This window comes from Patiria miniata, unplaced genomic scaffold (genome assembly GCF_015706575.1).
Source record: "Patiria miniata isolate m_02_andy unplaced genomic scaffold, ASM1570657v1 HiC_scaffold_5, whole genome shotgun sequence".
Classification (NCBI taxonomy): Eukaryota; Metazoa; Echinodermata; class Asteroidea; order Valvatida; family Asterinidae; genus Patiria; species Patiria miniata.
In genome coordinates, this window is record NW_024037072.1 from 18999743 (window position 1) to 19005989 (window position 6247).

The window sequence follows — 6247 nt, forward strand, 5'->3', positions numbered from 1 at the left end:
CCGGTGTCGTATGGACATTATACTACTTTTATACCTGATCTCTTTATCTTAAAGCTGGAGTCCATCATTTGCAGCTATCCAAAAAGTAACTGGCGTAATTCTTGTTGAAAAACATACTTGGTTGAAAGATAATAAGGGGACTAAACTCCCTGTGAAATTATTCTTTCTGGAAAGCTGTTATTTTGAAGAAATCAACAAAAGAAGGCCTTTTCAACGGTGCTTCTTAATAGTCCAGCGGATATGTGACAAAATATCGATGAATTGTGCACTTTTGCATAAAAGCGTGAAACTTGGCACATATTTTTATATTCATGCGAGAAAATGTTTTAGATGTGGAGCCATCGCAAATTCACCCTTTTAGGGGCGTGGCATCCATTTAAAAAATGGGGGGGGGCGGGACTTGGCGTGCCCGAAGTGAAAATGGTTTTTCCCACTTGTTACAAAAGCAGGAAACTTCACAAAGACATAATTATATAGATAATTAGTGTTTTCCAGATTTGGAGCCACCACAAAAGTACCTTTTTGGGGGCGTGGCAGCCATTAAAAGAAAAGGCGGGGGGGGGGGGGTAATTATTATGCCCACTTTGGAAAACATTGTGCCCATATTTCATGAACGAATAAAACGATGGCTCCACATCTGGAATTTTTTTTCTCATGAATATAAACGTCTGTGGGACGTTTTTTTCGTTCATGAAATATGGGCACAATGATTTCCAAAGTGGGCATAATAATTAACCCCCCCCCCCTTTTTTTAATGGCTGCCACGCCCCCAAAAAGGTACTTTTGTGGTGGCTCCGAATCTGGAAAACACTAATAATCTATATAATTATGTCTTTGTGAAGTTTCCTGCTTTTGTAACAAGTGGAAAAAAACCGTTTTCACTGCGGGCACGACCCCCTTTTTTAAAATTGATGCCACGCCCCTAAAAGGGTAAATTTGCGATGGCTCCACATCTAAAACATTTTCTCGCATGAATATAAACATCTGTGCCAAGTTTCACGCTTTTATGCAAAAGTGCACAATTTTTTCACATATCCGCTGAACTATAAGACGCACCGTAGGAAATTGAAATTAGTAGTTCGTTTTGTTTTTGCAGCGAAGCGCGCGTAAGCATTGGCACGACGCACACACGCGCGCGGTTGCTATAATTCGCTGCAATCGGCTCATTGAGAACGTGTCTCGGACGCTGAATTCAGGCCCAATTCAAAACATGATTCAGCAACTTTTGATTTGAAATCAAGATCCTAGAATGCTGTTTTTCTCGGATTATACAGCTGAAGCTGGGCTGAAACTTCATCAGGTTAGTTGTTTATCACCCTTCTCTAGATTTTGAGCACATTTGTTGCTCAGTTCAAACGAACAAAATGCACAAATTACAAATGATGGACTATACCTTTAAATGAACGCTAACCCTCCCACTGATGCATGTGTTATACAACCAATGAGTCTGTATTTCATCGAGTCCAAATTTCACACTACACCGGTACAGTTGGAGCGCGTTATCCTTCCTTTTTTGCGCTGTAACCTACGTGCGCCTGCGCCAGAACTCTTCAGGCAGTTTTACAGACACTTTTAGGTTTTTCAAAAACCTGGACTTGGTCTATGGCTTCCACTTAAGACATCATGAAGGCCCAGTGTAGGTACATTTTAAACATCAATAGCTACAGGGGTCAGGGGCTAAACAGGATCCAGAGAAGTAGCCGAAGCCGAAGTTTGGAAAACTTTGTTTATAACCTTCTTCGCAATCATTCTCCGAGAAGATTGAGTCACGAATCTGAATCTGATGCAAATGCCAAACTCGATATCAAGTAAAGATGCATGGCCAAAAAATTGTCGATTTACTGAATTTCACCTGCGTTGTAATTTGACATGATTGTATCAAACTGTAGACGTGTGCGCATGCAATAAATATGGAGACGTTTTACAGAGGCAGATTCTGTCGCTCCTCTTAGTACGGTCCCTTTAGAAGGCTACTCACCACGCATCAGTGCAGCCTCGTAGGCGTTCTCTGCCAAGGGATAAGTGGAGATGCTAAACAGAAAGTCTTGCTCACCAAGTTAATGAAGAACAACTCCACCGATACCAGCGCCGTAGCTACGTGTGTGTGTGTGTGTGGGGGGGGGGGGGGGGGGGGGGGGGGGGGGCGCACGCCACCAATGAAAAATTTTCGCCTCGCCCGCGAATTTTTTCCTTCTAAATGACATCCGCATATGGGTGTACGCTATGGCGTTTTGGACTTTACTTTTCTAAAAACATGAGAAGAAAATATGAAATTAGACAAAAATATGAATTCGAACGTAATGAAATTCGGACTTTATCTTCTCTTTTAAAAAAATCCTCCGAAGACTCAGGTTAGAAAAGAAAAAAAAATCGGGTATAAAACGGTGATTCGAACCCGCAACCTCGCGGATCAAAATCACAACCCAGCATCGACAGAGCTATCGCACTGTTCGTCAAGTGCGGGGGAGGGGGGGGGAGAATAATTATATACCTGCGTACGTATCATAAAAGTATCGTAGAGGGCGCTAAGCAACCATGTATGCGGATGTAGTTTGGGAAAAGAAAATTCGCGCCCCGCCCCCAGTCCCCCCCCCCCCTGGAAATTTGGCAAACGAAGAAAAAGTAAACACAAGAAAATGTTAAAAGGAACATTAATATGCGTGGTGAAAAAGTTGAGATCGTGTCTTCATACCCGCAAGAATCTTATCAATAATTTTCTTGAAAAGGATATGGTTTGCATTCCTCATATTAATACTATGGAACATAATTATGTATGTCACTGTCCAATCAGAGCGCCAGTAAGGAGTTCCCATCCCAGGGCCTATACTATTGGAAACGAGGTTGGAATAAAGAAGGCCGGGAAACGAGGTTGCAGTGGATTTCTGTTCGACGACATTGCCAGATAAGTTACAGGTCAAAGCCAGTCATGCGAGGGCGTACTTCTATATGAAAATCGACCGTATGCAGCCCATTATCGATCACTAACCCTTTGTACCAAGACGAACCTCCACCAAAGTCTGTATCCTCGAAATTTAATTTCGGACCTGCATTAAAGCGCACTTAGAGAAAGCACAAAAATACAGCCATTCTGTTATGCTCCACGGTTGATGCTGAAATCTGTGATGAAATATCTCAGCTCTGCGCGTCGCGACAGTAATATAATTTCTTTATCGATCCTCGGGGTATTTTGGGGTTTAACGGAGGAGTTGGAATGCTTGTTGCGTGTCGAATCATTGGTAAGTGAGCTCAGTTGGCAATTTCTTGAGAGTTCGAAAGTGGACGGTTACAGACCGCCTACATTAGCTCCAGAGTTGTAACGAGTCGTTGATTTTTGTGACTCGAATCGAGTCGAGTCATTTTGACTTGAAAAGTGACTCGAGTCGAGTCGAGTCATCAAGAAGGTCGAGTTGAGTCACAGTGAGTCGAGTCGAGTCAAATATTTAGCTCGAGTCATGAATAATTGAACACTATATAACAAATAAAGACAAGAGAGAACTATAAAGACAGTAGAGAAAGTCATCTGATCACTAACAGGTAACAAGAAGTGAATCTTTGGTCTTATATCTGTAATTTCGCCGATCGCTGACAACATCAAAACCAAATTGCATTATACAAAACTGTTTCTGAATATTTAAAAGTGGGCATGTATCTATTTAATTATTAAAAAGAGGGCATCAATTTAGCAGGCGTTCGAATCCAAGAGCATAAAAAATCGCCCAAAGCCAATGATGAAACTTGGTAAATGTGTTTAAAGTCCGGTTTCCGGCTAGCATTTTGTGCGTTCCACAACCACAAGGTGCGAGTCTGTGACACGTTGTTATGTTTGTACACGACGAGCGGCCGCTCTCCGGAACTGTTTTCACAAAATGACGCCGAACATACATTTTGCGCGGTGAGTCTCTGCAATTTTTTTTCGCAAAGTTTTGCTTTTATTTTTGGGACTCAAACCTTATTAGCCGTCGCTCGAGTCGAGTCGAGTCTCCTGATAAGGGACTCGAGTCGAATCATTTGCTGGCAGTGACTCGAGCTGAGTCTTTTACCCTTAGGGACTCACTCCGAGTCGAGTCACAAAAAATAGTGACTCGAGTTGTACTCGTGTCGAGTCATTGACACGAGTCATTTAACATCTCTGACTCCCTCGCCCCTTCTCGACCAACAACATGTAAATCCAATGTGCAATTCCCGTGAACAAAGTAAGTTGTTCTTTTTTTTTTGGTAAATTTATGTGAGTTGGCTGAATCCCATGGATGTTGGACTTGACACCAGCAGAATGAAAAAAAAAAAATTGTTAAAATATTTACAATGAAAGCCAGCATAATTAATGCTAACCATACTTTCGCAATTGAACACATAATTCTTTCATCTGTTATCCAAAACAGAAGAGGCTACAATGCCCATAGATGAAGGGGTGCACGACGCGGCCATCCCCAGGCCCAAATCTGCTCGAGTCCCGTTCCTAAGATTGCCCCCGTTAAAAATTGAAGAAAAAATACTTTGTTCTTTGAAAGGATAGGCAGGATTTAAACTACACTATATCGATCGCCTAGCTCCTCACCAACGGTTGACGAGACTCAAGTGCCCACCCCAGCAAATTGTAGCCCACGGTTGCGGTACTAGTACTCCGAGGTACATTATAGTCCGAGGCCAATGTCGATTGCCCTTGAAAATAATATGGCACAGAATATCTCCCTCTATGTATTTGGAGTGGCAGATAGTTGATCAAATTACTCTTGACCGACATAATGGATCGTGGAATCGTGAAAAAGGCCCTTGATCGTGGAAGGAACATCCGGTGGTGGATTGAATTCAGTTTAGCAGACAGATTAATTTATGGTATGAGCCAAGATGTCTGGAGTATTATACGAATGTAGCATTATTACCTTGACAGGTGTATGGACGGTGTTAGTTGTCACTCCAGCGTAGTAGAGAGATATGAATAAGCTTCAACCCAGGAGACAAAAATGACATATTATGCGGTTCTCGACCCAAGTGAGAACTACAAAATAATTTCTGTCTGTAAAAAAATAACGAACACCCTAAGGCAAAAAAAAAGTCTCCGGTTTCTGGTATGGAGATTGCCCAAAAGTGGTGCTGCGACGCGGCTTTTTTTTTTACCTGATTTTTTTTTGCTTCAAATGTCGGCTGATGACTGCAAATGGTGCCCAACTAAACTTAGTGCAAATATATGGGAGTCCAGAGAAGCCACATGAATGATGAAGCTTATTCTCGATCATATCCCCATCTAAAACACGTTAAAATTGTGCAGCAGCAGGATTCCAGTCAAACCATTGAGTTTGGCGATTTTGAGACATCATCTTTCATTGAAAAAAAACTTTTTCCTTTTGCCGCCGCGCATGGCTACTGTGACGCGTGCGCATACCAGAAACCGGAGACTTATTTTTTTTTGGCCTAATGTATATTTACCCATCACCATGGCCTTGTGGTTTGGTGCCTTGATATCAGATTATGGGTTTGAGTCATAGCTTGCGGAGTTGTCGTGGGTGCATCCTCCTCCGGCAAGACACTCTGTAACTAATTGCTTGTCCTAATCTAGAAGTTAAGTAGGCCGGAACTGATTTTCTGTGAAGGTGGATGGTTGTTGATGATTTTGTGCGGAAATAACAGCATCCAGCTTTTTACTTCATGGGGAGCTGAAGGTTTTATGGACACCGAGAGCAGGGATAATATTGCTTTGATGTTTGTTTGAAGGCCTATACATCAACACCCATTATTATTAATTTTCATAAACGGCGCTGGGCTTTTTGTGTAACTTATAACACTAAATGTTGCGAATCTTTGTTGAGTGCTCCCACTCTACATCTACTTGGAAGTTAATTATTTTTCCGGCTTTGCCTACCAATCTCGGTCAGCGTTCTGTCGGCACAGTAATTGATCACCACTGGATTTCAAACACGAATGGCTGGTTAAGTATTATGAGTATCATCAATGTTGACGTCAGCGTTTGACGGAGCGCGCGTGAATGCTATCTTGTTTCTTGAACAAACAATCATTAGATACAGTGGCGGAAATGAATGAAAAACCAAAAGTTTGTATTGAACATGGCGGCATGAACTTGTTAAAGCTACATTTTAGCGTGCTTTTCCATTACTTCATATTGAGAAATCTGCCTCCAATTTCGACTAATATCAAAATGGATTTCGAGATATCTTGAATTTGATTCAATACAGTCGTAATGCGACACCGTTAAGGCAACACTGAACTGTTCACATAAATGGCAGTACATGTA